This window comes from Felis catus, chromosome C1, assembly GCF_018350175.1.
Source record: "Felis catus isolate Fca126 chromosome C1, F.catus_Fca126_mat1.0, whole genome shotgun sequence".
Classification (NCBI taxonomy): Eukaryota; Metazoa; Chordata; class Mammalia; order Carnivora; family Felidae; genus Felis; species Felis catus.
This window is the reverse complement of record NC_058375.1, coordinates 221274219-221290379: the sequence shown is the minus strand read 5'-3', so window position 1 is coordinate 221290379 and position 16161 is coordinate 221274219. Positions and strand designations below refer to the sequence as shown.

Genomic DNA, 16161 nt, shown 5'->3' with positions numbered 1-16161 from the left:
TCAAGTAATGGTGTATGTGATGACCTGTTCTAGATGCTCTTACGTCCCACTGGTCAATTCCTCTATCCTTGAACCAACACCACACAGTTCAAACAACAAGATTAACCAACCTGCCCTAACGCACATACATAGAGCATGTCATCCAATAGCTGTAGAATACATGTTTCTAACACGTGCACATGGAATGTTAATCAAAATAGACCACATCCTGGGCCATAAAACCTCAACAAATTTCAGAGGATTGAAACCATGCAAGTGTGTCCTCTTTGAATTAAATTAAAACTCAATGTCAACAAAACAATTAGAAAGCCTCCAAGTGCTTGGTATTTAAACCTTACACTTCTAGATAATTAAGGATCTAATGGTAAATCACAAGGGAAACTGTAAAATATTTTGAAGTGACAATATGACCTGTCAAACACTGAGGGGCGCAGGTACAGCAGTGCTTGGAGGAAAACTTGTAGCTTTAGGACAAAGGTGGAAAATTAATGCCCTAAGTTCCAAGTCAAGAAGCTAGTAAAAGAACAACAAATTAAATCCAGAGGTGAGAGGAAATAACAAAAACTATGGCAAAAATTAATGAAATAAAGCAAAGTTAGAGAAAATCAACAAAGCCAACGGTTGGTTCTTTGAAGAGATTAATAGAATTGATAAACCCCTGGAAATGTTGGGTAAGAAAAAGAAAACAAATTCCAGTATCAGGAATGAAAAAGAGGACATAACCAGATACTACAAACATTAAAAGGATAATAAGGGGACCCTGGCTGGCTCAGTCAGTGGATCACACAACTCTTGCTCTCAGGGTTTGAACCCCACATGGGTGTAGAAATTACTTTAAAATAAAATCTTAAAAAAAAAAAAAGGGATGATAAGAGAATAGTATGAACAACTCCAAGACAGTAAATTTGAAATTTAAATGAAACACAATTTACCAAAACTGACATTAGAAGAAATAGAAAATCTGGATAGTCCTATACCAATTAAATAAAATTAATCCATAATTTCAAATATTCCCCAAAAGAAAATCTAATTCAGATGGTTTCTTTTTTTTTTTTAGTTAGTTAGTTCGTTTATTTATTTATTTATTTATTTATTTATTTATTTATTTATTTATTATTGAGACAGAGCACAACTGGGGGAGAGGTAGAGAGAGGGACAGATAGCATCCCAAGCAGGCTCTGTGATGGCAGCACAGAGCCCCATGAGGGGCTTGAGCTCACGAACCATGAGATCATAACCGGAGCTGAAGTGGGACGCTTTACTGACTGAGCCAGGTGCCCCATTTTTTTTTTTTTAATTCAGATGGTTTCATTGGGGGAAATCCTCTAAACAGTTGAGGAAATATCACCAACCTTACACAAACCTTTCCAGAGACTAAAAAGTGAGCAAATACTTCCCACCTCATTTTGCAAGGCCAACAAAGCATCGATACCCAAACGTATGTAGAACGTTACAAGAATCGAGGAAAGCTATCGAACCTCTACTGCCTTGGCTTCTCCATCTGTAGAACAGTTACCTACCTTGTGTGGTTGTCAAGAGGCCTGGACTAGTGAATCCACGTAAAAACTTGCTTGTCACATAGAAAAGCTACGGGGCTCTCAAATGTGAGTGTGCATTTTGATGACCTCTTCAGTGTAGGGTCTGGAGTGTCAGGACAGAGTCTGCCCTGGTATTTCTGCAGAGCACTCGGGTTTGGGACCTCCCTGTGTCTTAAAGATGGGAATATGGAATATGGATGCTCAGAATGGAAAGGGATTTACCCACAGTATCTCCGCAAGACTGTGCATAATCAGATTGTGAACTTTGGGGTCCACCCCTGGGGCCCCTGGAATGTACTTCTGGCAGAGGGAAAACCTGTGTCTGCACCCAGGAGACAGGGATGCCCCCTCCTGCCACCTTCCCCCCACGTGGCCTCAGGCAACTTTCGGCCCCACTCACAGCCTCCTATAGAACGTGAGATCCCATTCTCTGCTTCCTTCCTCCTGGGGAGCATGGATGGGTGCAGAAAGACTTGCTAGGCCCCCACGTGGAAGTGACAAATCACTGCACATAACTGATCGATGCCTATGTTTAGCACAGTCCCTTCAGTCCAGGAGATGCCGTGCCTGGATCCAGCCGTGCCTGAAACCAGTGGACTCCTCCCTGGACCTGTTATAGCAGATCAAAGCCATGTCTCAGGATGTTCAGTACAGAATATTGATAACAGTGAGGGACTGGAAATGCCCCCAAAGGCTTATTAAGAGAGAAGGTTTTAGGGTTTTTTTTTAATTTTTTTTAACGTTTATTCATTTTTGAGACCGAGAGCATGAATGGGGGAAGGTCAGAGAGAGAGGGAGACACAGAATCCGAAGCAGGGTCCAGGCTCCGAGCTGTCAGCACAGAGCCCGACGTGCTCGACGGGCTCGAACTCATGGACCGCGAGATCATGACCTGAGCCGAAGTCGGACACCCAACCAACTGAGCCACCCAGGCGCCCCTAGGGGAGAAGGTTAAAGCAGTCCTGAGTGGTTAGAGCACAAACCCTTATCCAGACCTTAAAAAGGCTGGCTCCTGGAGGCACCTGGGTGGCTGAGTCGGTTGAGCGTCTGACTTCGGCTGAGGTCGTGATCTCGTGGTTCGTGATTCGAGCCCCACGTCGGGCTCTGTGCTGACGGCTCAGAGCCTGGAGCTTGCTTCGGATTCTGTGTCTCCCTCTCTCTCTCTGCCCCTTCCCTGCTCATGCTCTGTCTCTCTCTGTCTCTCAAAAATGAATAAATGTTAAAAAAAAAATCTTTTTTTAAAAAGGCTGGATCATGCTGGAATTAGTTGAGGCCTTCTTGTCCCTCGAGGCCTGGAGGAAGCTGGCCTTGTCCACCCAGTCGTGGTCGCAGTTCCCCATGAGTGCTCTGACACTCCGCCGTCACCTTCGGCCCCGATTCTCTGCCTCTGGAGAACGTATTGCTTCTGACCCTGTGTCTGCCCTGGTGTTGACCAAGTGTGGACCTTGGTGCCTGGTTGGCAAGGAGCCTTCTGCGGCCCCAGACTGGCCTGAGCATAGGGGGGCTTTTGGGTCGTGCGACTAAAATGTCCAGGGAGGGGTCCACTGGTTGCAGGCACGGCTGGATCCTGAAGGAGGCTCTCCTTCCGCCTGTGGGTCTGTCTGTGCTCCTTCGCGGTGGCTTCACTCTCAGGCGGGCTGTCCCTGAGTGACTACACTCACCTCAGCCATGCAGGCTTTCCCAGAGGGAAAAAACCCAGTCTTTCCAGGATGCCCTGGGGCCAGCAGCTTTTGTCACAAGCCCCTCCCTGAACCAGCTGTGGCTGGAGACAGGGAAGGTGCCACGGTGTCAGGTCTGATTATATACGTGGCCCTGGATGGGGTGCAGGGGCCTGTCAGTGCCACCAGGTAGCAAGGATAGGGGTGGAGCTCATGACCTGGAGAGGGAGCCTGGCTTTCCATAAGATCCTGCTCAAGGCCTTTGTGGGGGTCACGATTTGGGGAGCAGGGGGTCCACAACCCAGTGATGCCAGGTTTGAAAGGTGAGTGGTCATACTAGCACAGACATGGACCAGGGTCCCTGCCTGGTCCCCTATAGCCATGCAACGGGGAAGGCACACAGGCCACTGTCCTGTCCCGCAGAGCCAATGCCCAGGCCTCCAGAAACCCCTGTCTACACTAGCACGGCCACCTACAGAGCCTGTGTGGGCCTCTCCCCGAGCCCAGCCCTGGAGGAGACTGAGCAGCTGGAGTCTGCAGGGATGTGGACGGTCACGGACGTGTGGATGGGCATGGAAGTGGCTGCACAGGGCTGCATACGTGGGGCTCACGTGAGGCCTCGTGGGCAGGACTGGCTGTGGCCGAGAAGGCCACGTGAGGTTCCTGTGGGACTCTGATCTTCTGGACCCCGTCCAGGCCTTCCAGGACATCATGGGGCTGCTCGTCTAAGGTGGGGGCCTGCATGTTGCATTAAGTCGTTGCTGAACTCCTCCTGTGTGCCGGCTGGGGCACGTGCCCGCTGTCCGGGGACCCGTGACCCATGGGTGGAGTGGGGCTTCACCAAGCCTCTTCATTCTCCTTTCAGAAGACACCCTACGGGAGCTGCTTCTGCCTCCGTTGCTGTAAGCACCCTGACCCAGGCCAGCGCCCCTCTCTTCCGGAATGCCTGCCTCTCAGCCACACCTCTCTAGGCTACCCTGTGCGTGGGGAGTGCCTTTTCAAACCCAACCATTTTCATTAGTGCCCGGCACCCCGGCACCTGCTTTTACCCTCCCCGACCTCCGAGGCTTCCTCTCCCCTCCCTCTGCCTTGCTCTCAGCTCCGGCCACCCATCTCCTTGTAGATCATCAAAACCACCCGGCACACTTGTGCCTCAGGGCCTTTGCACTTGCTGTGCCTTCTTCTCTATTATCTTCACGGCTCTGCTCACGTAACATTTCATCAGAGATGCCCACTCCTGGATCCTGACTCTCCCGCCACTCCCATTACAGTCTTCCTCACTCTCACAACCTCTGTGCAAAGCAGGTCCCTACAGGGGTAGCCCAGGACAAGGTGGACCAGGAGGACACGAGGCGGAGTCCCCGAGAGGTGTGACACAGCCTGCCGCTCACATACCCGAGTCTGCCCTCTCGGAAGTCCAAAGCCTCACTGACGGTAGATATCCTTATTGAGTATCACTTTGTGTATGTTCTACGGGGCACGGCGCACCGTCCTTCCGGGCACCTCAGGGCTCCCCTCCTCCTCTGGCTCAGGTGTTCATCAGGTGCTTTGCTCCTCCTGGACACAGGGGCAGAGGTCTGTGCGGAGCACCCGTGTGGACTGAGCCGAGAGTGGGGGGTGCTGCGACTCTGGCCCTCCATCCCTGTCGGCGGATCCCCTGGAGCTCTGTTGTTAGGGGTTCTGTTTACTCCAAGGCGTTCTTGCCCCTTTTCTCTTGAGGTCCAGGATGTGCACCTCGTGGGTGGTGATGGGATACCCTCAAGGTTCTCTGACAGGAAACGAACTGATGTACCTGACCTACTGGAAGGAGGTCAGGAGCCTCAGAAAAGACAGACGAGGGGAAATGGCCCCCCAGGCACCAGCCTCTCTGCAGGGGGTTCCGCACACGGGGCCACTGCACCAAGCCAGGCTGGTGGAACTGGAGCAGAGAAGGAGCCAGAGGATCCCGACCAGAAATGCACAGCATCCTTGAACCCTGGAGACGTTTAAAGAGTCCCAGAGGCAGAAGCCGATAAGGTGGTCACGTGGACATCAATCTGCAGGCACTTGTGGCTTGGCCCAGGCTCTGGGATGAGGTCCCTGCCCTGCTGCCAGATGGGAACACCCCAGGAGGGGCCCTTGGGGGTGCTGAGCGAGGTCTGAAGGGGCTGGTTCCCCGGGCCCGTCTCCCCACCCCACCCCACCCCAGGGACAAAGCAGGGGAGCGCGGTGCAGGGCGGAGCTGTGATGTGGGCGCGGCCCCAGGTAGCCCTGCGGGGCGGAGCCGTGGTGTGGGCGGGGCCCCCAGGTAGTACCCCGGGGCAGGTGACCCTCACTACCCCTTCAGGAAGGCCGCGTGGGCAGAAGCTGCCCCGGTGGGCGTCCACTCCCCGCTCTTCCATAGCGATGCTGCAGTAATAGGAGGGCTTGTGGGACAGAGGCGGCACCTGGAAGCTTCCTGGGGCTGAGGCCTGGGGAGGCTGTGAGCCCCGCTCTGGCCCCTCCCTGTTTTTCTCTAGTAGCTCATTCTTCTTCCGGAAGGATCAAAGCCCGGACAGAGGGTTTTGTATACACTGGGGTAAGTGCTGGATAAACACCCAGGGGGCAGAGATGGGGGTGGAGGTGGGGTGGGGGGGAGGGGGTTCTACATGCCTGACCCTGTGCCCCCTCCCCCACTGCACAAATGGAAGGGTGGGCTCCAGCCTTGGGAGGTGGCCTCAGGGCGGCGGGCTCAGCCGGACCAGCTGCATCCGCCCGCAGGGCCCGTTGCCCCTCTGCCAGCCCCTCCGCTGTTTAATTATAAAGTATTTGGGGGCACCTGGCTGGCTCAGTCAGTTAAGCATCCGACTTCCGCTCAGGTCATGATCTCACGGTTGGAGGGTTCGAGCCTGGCGTCTGGCTCTGTGCTGACAGCTCAGAGCCTGGAGCTTGCTTCAGATCCTGTGTCTTCCCCTCTCTGCCCCTCCCCTGCTCGTGCGCTCTCTCTTTCCCTCTCTCTCTCTCCCTGTCTCCAAAATGAATAAACATAAAAAATTTTTTAAATGCAAACATTGTCAAGCAGCCAGGTGAAGAGCCCAGTTAATGTGCCCGCTGCCGACAGAACTGAGCAACTTTGCACCAGCTGTGAGCCATCCGGGCTCTTGTAATTTCCCAGGCACAGAATCAGCCCTTTTCCTTCAGGTATTTATTTTTTCTCCTTGGCTTGTCCATATTCTTTGTATATTCTGGGTATTAATCTTTCGTCTGTTTTATATAAATGTTGCAAATATCTGCCCGCTCCCCCAGGCTGCCGCCCTTCCCTGGGGCCTTTGTTGGGGCAGGGCCGCCCACCCCGCTGTCTTACACCTGCTGCCAGGCTCTGTTCCTGCCCTTCTGGTGGTGTTTAAAATCCAGTTTTGTGGGGCCCCTGGGTGGCTCAGTCAGTTGAGCGTCTGACTTCCGCTCAGGTCACGATCTCCTGGTTCATGGATTCGAGCCCCACCTTGGGCTCAAGCACTGACAGCCGGTAGCCTGCTTGGGATTCTCTCTCTCTTCCTCTCTCTCTGCCTCTCCCTGACTCGTGGATTTTCTCTCTCAAAATAAAGAAATAAACTTTAAAAAGAGAGAGATTCTCTCTCTAACAAAAAGCGCCAGTTTTGTGAATGTTAGCAAGAAAGATGTTCTTTTTCTTGGTCTTCTCCGACCTGGGCTGGAGGTTTGTCCAACACTTCCTGCCGAAGAGGCTGGTGTTTTCCAGGACTTTGAAACTCAAAGCGGAACCTGAGTCCAAGTCTGGACTCACCGTGGACAGGCCCTGCCTCGATTCCTCATGCTCCTAGCTACTTCATGTATGTGTTCACATCTGGCACGGTGAATTCGACTTTCATGCATTCTTTTTGCATTTATTGTGCACTTCAACGAAAATCATGCACGTCCATGATTTCAAGAACTCAGTAGCTTTACGAGATTTTCGGTGAAAAGCAGCTGTCCCCGGGGCCTCCTCCCAGACACACCCTCTCCAACCCTCACTACAAGGCACGCCTCTGGGCAGCTCTGGGTTCTCTGTCAGAGATGTGCCCACTCACTTGCTGCCTTGGAAGGTGAGGAATCAGCCCCCAGCCCCACACCTACTTCCTGGCTGCTCTACCTTCCCGTTTTCACTCTCTGGGACTGGGTGAGGTTTGTGTCTGTGCCACAGGGCAGAGCCATGTTCACAGCCCTGGCGTCCCGGTGGTGGCCCCGCAGTGCACACTCTTGGTCTGTGACTGCCCAGTTCCAGTCGTTTCCAATCTTGCCCCAGAGGAAGATAACCCAGAGCTCTGGGGCCCCTCGTCGCTGGTCCAGCCTGCCACTCCCCAGTGACATCATCAGGAAAACAACATTCTGGATCAGTCTGATGGGTTCATGTGAAGAAACCCAGGCCACACCGATCCTATAGTGTTCTCTGACCTCAGAGCTTGGTACAGGAGAGGTACAGGGCCTTCTCGGGCTCACCCCTCGCCCCTGCCTTCCATTTCCCCAATGTGGTCACATCACAGGTTCACCTTGGACATGGCTTGTAAGCAGCCATTCTGATTCACAGGCTTCCCTGCCTGGAGTTAAGGACTGCCTCCCCTCCTACTGCTTCTGTGTGCCTGGTACGAACAGTTGATGGACACTTTGTGGTCCTGTCATCGTTATCAGTCATTGTTCCAAGTGCATCTGTCCGTTGTCCTGTCCTGGAGGCCCCCCTCTGCGTTCTTCCCCCATGTGCGTGGGTCTCACCCCTGTGCAGGTGATGCCAATGGCCTGGGGCCGGCACCAGCTTCCCAGTGTCCCCTCCCCCGCCCCCGTCCATATTCTCTGCTCCATCTCTGTGTCTTTGGTTCTGGCTCCTGGAAGAGTTCCTTAATTTTATCTTCATGCATTTCTATTCCAATGCTTCCTTCTTATTCTTTGATCATTGCCTTAACTAAGTTTCCTGTTCTCGGTGTTATGGACACAGTATCTTCTCTTTCTGAGGATTATAACTTTAAGGGACTTTTTGGCGGGAGGCCTCTTATTTTGCCCCCTCTCCCCCCGCACTTCTGTATGATTTAGTCCTCCCCTTTCGTGAGGGAGGTGCTCCTTGGCTGTCCTTCCACGTGGACAGGGAGGTCCAGCAGCTCCTTGTGGGTGTCCAACCAAGTCTGGTAGCTGGCCTGCTTCTCTCCTGGGAACCCTAAAACGAGGTCCTTTTCCTGGGCAGTCTGGCTTCTCCTGAGAAGGTTCGTCAGGTCTCCTGCTTGGGGTGAGGGGGGCACTCCCTGTCTTTCTGGCAGCGTCCCGGAGCAGCGCTCGTGAAGGGAACCAGGGTCTGCAGGCTGGGAGACAGCCCCTCCTTGACACCCCTCCCCTGGGCCTCACCGCCCTTGACATTCCCACAGCTGGAACGCCTCAGACCCAGTTTCTTCCGAGGACAGAGTCTGATCTGGCTTTGTCCTGGGGGCAGGAGGCTTGGGCAAGGCCACCCAGCCTGGCTGCGGGACGTGGGTGAGGGACGTGGGGGTCAGGCCCTGCTGCCTTCCCTGGCAGGGACTGGGCTGTGACACTCAGACACCCTCGGGGTCAGCGTGATCTCCATCGACTTCATAGTCCCTGCCTGTGTGCGTCGGGGTGGGTACAGGCCCTGGACCCCAGATGTTTGGCGGGGCCACGAGACTTGCCTCGGCCTATGAAACGTGAGTAGGGTGACGAGGGCCATGAGTGAGCAGAAGCTTGAAGAGCCAGGAGGCGCTTTTGCCTCCTGATTCGGCCACAGGCTCTGCCCCAGAGAAGGCTGCCCCTCCCCCTGACTCCTGGAACGCAGCAGGAACAGGAGTGTGTGTGGGCGGGGCTTCAGGGAGGAGCTAATGCGTGTGGGCGGGGCTGCAGGGAGGAGCCAATGTGTGTGGGCGGGGCTGCAGGGAGGAGCTAATGCGTGTGGGCGGGGCTGCAGGGAGGAGCCAATGTGTGTGGGCGGGGCTGCAGGGAGGAGCTAATGCGTGTGGGCGGGGCTGAAGGGAGGAGCCAATGTGTGTGGGCGGGGCTGCAGGGAGGAGCTAATGCGTGTGGGCGGGGCTGCAGGGAGGAGCCAATGTGTGTGGGCGGGGCTGCAGGGAGGAGCCAGGGGGCACAGGGTGCCTGCAGGAGAGAGACAACTTGGCTGCCAGGGGCTGTGATTCAAGGGCTGCTCCTTACTGGGAGTCACTGGCCAGAGCTGACAGCTACTTGTGCCGAGTCACACACCACCTTCCATCTTTCTTTGCATTACAGTGTGGTGGAAAGCAGTCAAATCTCTCATCTACTGTTGCCTTCTCTGCCTTCTCTGCAGTTCTCTTTGTTTTTGAGGGTTTTCCCTACTGTACAGTTCTTTCACTGCCATTTTAGAAGGGCGTGGGGAGGAGATGTGACTGATGAGCCTTTTTTTTTTTTTTAACGTTTATTCATTTTTTGAGAGACAGAGAGAGACCGAGCGTGAGCGGGGAAGGGGTGGAGAGAGAAGGAGACACAGAATCTGAAGCAGGTTCCAGGCTCTGAACCGACAGCATGGAGCCCCTCGCGGGGCTCCAACTCACAAACTGTGAGATCATGACCTGAGCCGAAGTCAGACGCTTAACCGACTGAGCCACTCAGGCGCCCTGCTGTTGAGCCATTTTAAACTGGGATTGTGGTTGCCTGCTTTCCAGCGGTACAGCCAACACTTATGCTGACTTCCCAACACGTTTCGCTGACCTCTGTGCAATTCTGCTACTTGTGTCCTGTGCCTCTTTATCGTTGTTCTGGGCGACGCCGTCCGATCCTTCTTTCCGACTCCTGGGTCCCTGTGTGTTTGAAGATGCCTGTGACTCCACTCAGAATACAAGTAGACAGCACTCCATGGTCTCTGTGCATTTCCATTGTCCTCCCTCCCGTAATCTTCTTCCCTGCTCCGTCCCTTCCTCCTCTCCTTTATTAATCTTCATTAATCCCCCGGAGCTCCTAACAAAGCAGCACAAACCTGACCTAGAACAGTAGACAGGCTCTTTCACAGTCTGGAGGCCAGGAGGCCAGAACCCCAGGTATGGGCAGAGCTGGCTCCCTCGGAGGCTCTCGGGGAGGGTCTGTCCTTGCCTCTGTCCTCACTGTGTTGCCCTCTCCCTGTGTGTTTGCGTCCAAATCTTCCTGTCCAGAGGCCCCTACTCCAGCATGACCTCATCTGAACTTGACGTCCTCTGCAAGGACTCCCTGTCCAAACAAGGTCCCATTCACAGAGACAGGGGTAGGACTCAACATGTCTCTCTGGGTGATGCCATTCAACCCTCTCAGCTTTTTTTTTTTTTTAATTTTTTAACATTTATTTATTATTGAGAGACAGAGAGACACAGAGCGTGAGCAGGGGAGGGGCAGAGAGAGGGAGACACAGAACCTGAAACAGGCTCTAGGCTCCGAGCTGTCAACACAGAGCCCGACACGGGGCTCGAACCCACGAACTGTGAGATCATGACCTGAGCCGAAGTCGGACGCCTAACCGACTGAGCCACCCAGGCGCCCCAACCCTCTCGGTTTTTAAGACTTGTTTTTATCCTTAGAATTCTAAAACTTACTACAACGTGTTAGGTCAAGACTTTATTTCCTCTTCTAACCTGAAAACCCACATTTCTCTTCACTTTTGGGGAAATTTTGCCTACTGTGTGTCTCTGCACATGCATGTGGTCTGAGTGGTTGCGGGTCTGTGTTTGCCCCTGCCTGCCTGTCTGTATCTGCCTGAGTGTCTGTGTGTGTCTGTGTCCGAGTGTGTGTGTGTCTGTCTCTGTGTGTGTCTGCGTGTCTGCGTATGTGTCTGAGTGTGTGCGTGTGTGAGACTGTGTGCGCCGTCCGTGCTTGGCATGCCGAGTGATCAGTTCCAAAGATGTGCTCTGCCTGATCCCTGCACATGAGCTGCCTCACGTGGCAAAAGTGACTTCGTAGGTGGGGTTGGACTGAAGATCTTGAGGGGGGAGATCCCCCTGCATTGTCTAGATGAGCCCAGTATCATCACAAGAGTCCTTGTAACTGGGACCAAGGAGGGTCGGCCTAGAGAGGAGATCCGTAACAGGGTCTGGGAGAAGCAGGGTCAGAGAGAGGCTGGCTTTGCAGATGGGGGAGGGAGCATGAGCCAAGGGCTGCGGGTGGCTTCTAGAAGCTGGAAAAAGCGAGGGAACGGGTTCGCCCTGGAGCCTCCAGAAGGAAACAGCCCTGATAACGCCTTGACTGTAGCCCAGTGAGACCCCTGTCAGACTTTTTCTTCCAGAACCATCAAATACCTGCGCTGTCTGAAGCCATTCGGTTTGTGGCATCTTGTTAGAGCAGCCGTGGGAAAGGCGCGTGCCTGGCGCTTCTGGTTGTGAGCTCGCCTCTGTTTAGGCTCAGGGAGCCCAGGGAGAGCTTGCAGGGCACTTTGGGAGCCGAGCTGCTGCCCTCCGCCAGGGGAAACCTAGTCTATAAGTAACACATGGCCATTGATAAACTCTGAAAAGTACAGAAAAAATTAAAGAATTTGCAGAAAAGATTCATAATCTGGCTCACGGGCAAGCGAGCACTGTAAACGTTCAATACATTTATTTCTATCCAACAGGGAAGAAGGAAGAGAGAGAGGGAAGGGGGGGAGGGGGGAGGGGGGCTGGGTTGCAACAGGAGCAGTTTTTCTATTTTCCCACTTGCCTTGGGAACACTTTCCTGTCATTATGGTGTCTTAGCAACAGCAGTTGGATGACCGCACCGCGTCCCAAGGATATATGGAAGTATTATTCAACTGTTAGTATCACTGGGTATTTGCGGTGTTTCCACTTTCCCACCTTTGAGCTAAATCGTGCCTACTTTTTAATATTTATTTATTTTGAGAGAGAGAGAGAGAGAGCGTGTGTGAGCATGTGTGCGCGTGTGCGCGAGAGGGGCAGCGAGAGAGGGAGGGAGAATAGAGGGAGAGAGAACCCCAAGCAGGCTCCTTGCTGTCTGTGCAGAGCCCGATGCGGGGCTCCATCCCACGAACCGTGAGATCATGACCTGAGCCGAGATCAAGAGCCAGACGCTTAGCTGACTGACCCCCCAGGTGCCCCGCGCCTCTCGATTTCCTCAATGCTGATGCCTGGAGATGGTGTTGCCAGGTCAGCAGGAGGGGGTGTTTTTTAAAGCTCTGCACCTGGGTAATATTATGCGGGAAAGCATTGTCCCCCCCACCCCGCCCGCCCCCGAACCCCACTGCCAGGATCCGAACCCATCCGAGTCTGAGCTTGCCCGGTGGGCACTGGGCAAAGCAGCACTTTTTTGGTCCGGAGCCTGACAGGACCCAGGGCGTGTCTAGAGAGGCTGTGCTGGCTGCTGGTGACCGGGAAGCTGGGCGGGAGGCAGAGGCTGCTGGCTAATGCGGAGGCACCTGAATGCACCAGTCTTCACCAAACTGGGTTTGGATGTTTCCGGAACTTCAAGCCAGTCTTAGAAGGTGAAGATTTGCTGTCTGTGAGGGTGGAGGAGACCTCGACCCAGGAGAGCCTGAGGATCCTCAAGGCTGCGGTTGGGGGCCGTCACCTCCCCAGGGCCAGCCAGGGCTCCCACCCTAATGCCTAGTGGGCCAGGGAGCAGGGCGGGGCAGGCCCAGGAAGTCACCTGAGCCCTGTCGTCGTCGTGGGCCCTTTACCTCCAGTCCAGACTTGGTGTTTTGTTTGTTTGTTTGTTTGTTTGTTTTTGCCCTGAGGGGAGTGAGTTTTCTTCTACCTTAACCTCCTTCCTGAGATCCTGAGGCCTTGAATGTGTTGTTTTGAAACAATCCTCATTGTTCTGAGATTTCAAAGGCAGCCAGCAGACACAGATAAGCCTGTTTTTCTGAATACAGGAGTAAAATCTGGTCACTGAAGTCTACTGGACCTGGAAAGTTAGATTAGCAAATAAAATAAGACTTAAGATCCACATGGCTGTGTCCAGTCCCCATATCCTGTTAGTTCAAAATAGTCCTCATGTGTATACACAATTAGCGTGTAGTTCTAAAACCTGGTTTTTCGCAGCGCCGGGGTAGTTCAGTCGGCTAAGCGTCGGACTTCTTGCGGTCCGTGGGTTCGAGCCCCGCGGCCGGTTCTGTGCTGACGGCTCGGAGCCTGGAGCTGCTTTGGGTTCTGTGTCTCCCTCTGTCTCTGCCCCTCCCCGGCTCCCGCTCTGTCTCTCTCTCAAAAATAAGTAAACATTAAAAAAAAATTTTTAAGCTGGTTTTTCACTTAACGCCATCCCTGAGCATGTGTCCGTGGCATCTCTTCCTTCCCACGGCTGGAATCACCCACCGCCCTCCAGGAGCCGTCGGCCTCGTCCACAGACGGGCGCGGACAGGACACTCCTGCCCTTCTCAGTGGCTCTCCTGGTGGTGGCAGTGGGTGCCAGGTCACGGCTGGAAAGTGAGGCTTCCTGGGGGTCGCACTTGAAGGAGCAGAGCCTGGTGGGCGGAGAGCGAGATCGAAGGCGGAGGCGCAGAGCCCAGGGAGCCCGGGGAGCCCAGGGAGCCCAGGGCCTGTGTGGAACTGGGTGCTCCCCACGCGGGTTCCATCCTACACCCAAGCCCGGCGGCCATGCCATCTGCCCGTGCGGGGTACTCTCCCCGCAGTCTCTCGGTTGCCCAGACATCCCAGGACACCCCTGTGGCCCTGTGACACCCGCTGCCTGAGTGCTGCCTCCCGTCCACAGTCACCAGTGGGAGGCATTGTCCTCGGCCCGGGGAACACCCTCCCCTTCTCCATTCTCTTGAACCCCTGCACTCCGGGATCCAGGCTGATGGGCGCCTCTGGATGACACGGGAGCCCCTAGGGGCCGGCTCAGCCATCCACACCCTCCTCCCACGGCAGCCTGGGTCCCAAGGAGGGGCGGTGAGGCCCTCCCCACGCCCCTCCCCCACCGCCGTGAGCTCTGCACCCTCTCATCCTTGCCTGGTTTAGGGTCTGAGAAGCCTGGGGATTCCCCTCTGGGAAGCCCCCAGACCGCTCAGTCCCCTCCCACCCAGGGGGCGGTTCTGGTGCCTCCCCCACCCAACACTGCCCCTGCCCCTTTGGACAGCGGGAGCTTCTGCAGCCCTCCCAAGATGAGTCCATTTGACCCTGACATTGGCCAGGAGAGCACGCACGTTAGAGCAGAAGCTTCTGGCCCGCCTTGTCCCACCCCTGGGGCCCCCGAACAGGGGGCCCCCTGGCAGAACTCTGACCCAGAGCCCGGGGCACTGGGCCAGTGGGATCATTCAAGGCCACGGAGGCTGGGAGAGGCCTAGAGAGAGAAGCAACCATCCAGATGTTGTCCAGAGCGGTGGTGCCATTTTGCATTCGCACCGTGTAGGATGTATGAGAGTTCCGGGTTTTCATCCTCCTCCTGAATGACCAACTGTTCAGCTCTGCCTCAGGCAGAGGGGTTTCCAGGGATGTGGGACTTTCAGTGCCAGAACTGGAAACTCCCTTTTATCAGTACCTTTCATTTTAGCCATTCTAACAGGCATGTAGACAGTACCTCGCTATGGTTTTGTTTGCATTTCCCTGAGAGTTAATGACGTAAAGCATCTGTTCACGTGCTACTGCCATTCACCCATCTTAATTAATTATGTATTTATTTATGAGATAGAATGAGCAGGGGAGGGGCAGAGAGAGAGAGAGACAGAGAGAGAGACAGAGAACCCTAAGTAGGGTCTGCGCTGTCAGTGTAGAGCCCAACTCAGGGTTCCAACCCACGAACCATGAGATCATGACCTGAGCTGAAGTCAAGAGTTGGATGCCCAACCGACTGAGCCACCCGGGTGCTCCTCACCACCCCCTTTAATGAAGTGTCTATTCAAGTCTGTTCTCAATTTTTTTTTAATTGGGTTGTTTTCTAACTGTTGAGTTTGGAGAGCTCGGTGTATATACGTTGTATAGTATGTGTATAGTATAAATACATATTTCATGTACGTACATCCGTATGTATGTATGTATGTATTTGGACATGTGCTTTGCAGTTTTCCCCCCCAGCCTTGTAGCATGTCTTTTCCTTCTCTCAACAGTATCTTTCTGAAAACAAAATTAAAAAAATTTGTTGACATTCACTTTATCACTGCTTTTCTTTCTTTGCGTTAAAATACATGTAACGTAGGGGTGCCTGGATGGCTCAGTCAGTTAAGCGTATGACTCTTGGTTTCAACTCAGGTCACGATCTCAGTTTCCTGAGTTCAAGCCCTGCATAGGGCTCCGTACTGACAGGGTGGAGCCTGCTTGAGATTCTCTGTCTCCCTCTGTCTCTGCTCCTCCCCCACTTGCGCTGTCTCTCTCTCTCTCAAAAATAAACTTTAAAAAATTAAATACACATAACATAAACTATACAGTGTACAATTCAGTGGGATTAACAAATTCACGATGTTGTGTAATCATCACCACTATTTCCAGGACTTTTTAAAAATCACCCCAAACAGAAACTCTGTCCCTATTAAGTAATGATTCCCTGTTCCCCTCCTCAGCCCCTGGAAACCTGTATTTTACTTTCTGTCTTTTGAATTGGCCTATTCTCCATGCCTTAGGTAAGTGCAATCATGCAGTATTTGCCTCTTGTGACCGGCGTATGTCCCCTGCGTAACGTGTTTGTTGTTGTTTGTTTTATTTTAAATAGGCTCCATGCTGGGTGTGGACTTGGGACTTGAACACACCACCCAACACAGAACTTGGACTTGACCTCATCAAGACTGGGATGCTTAACTGACCAGCCACCCAGGAGCCCCTGCATGATGCTTTTAAAAGTTCATGTTGTAACACGTGTCAGAACGTAATTCCTTTTCTATTTTATTGTGTTTTATTTACTTTAAATTGTGACATAACACACATAAAATTTACCATCTTAAAAGTTGTAAGTACATTAGCATTGTTGTGCACTCAATCTCCAGAACTCTTCATTTTGTGAGACAGACCCTGTGTCGATTAAACAGTAACTCCCCCCATTTCCCCTCCCCCGGACCCTGGCACCCACCGTCTACTCTGCGTAAATCTACCCCCTCTAGGGACTCC

General features: G+C 53.5%; 1 long non-coding RNA gene across 1 annotated transcript; it reads left to right on the top strand.

The window, feature by feature from the left end:
- Window positions 1-5255: 5255 nt before the first annotated feature.
- LOC109503200 lies at window positions 5256-16033 on the top strand. Its single transcript, XR_002162108.3, has 3 exons — window positions 5256-5753; window positions 6237-6355; window positions 15770-16033. It is a non-coding gene; the product is annotated as an uncharacterized LOC109503200 (long non-coding RNA).
- Window positions 16034-16161: the final 128 nt, after the last annotated feature.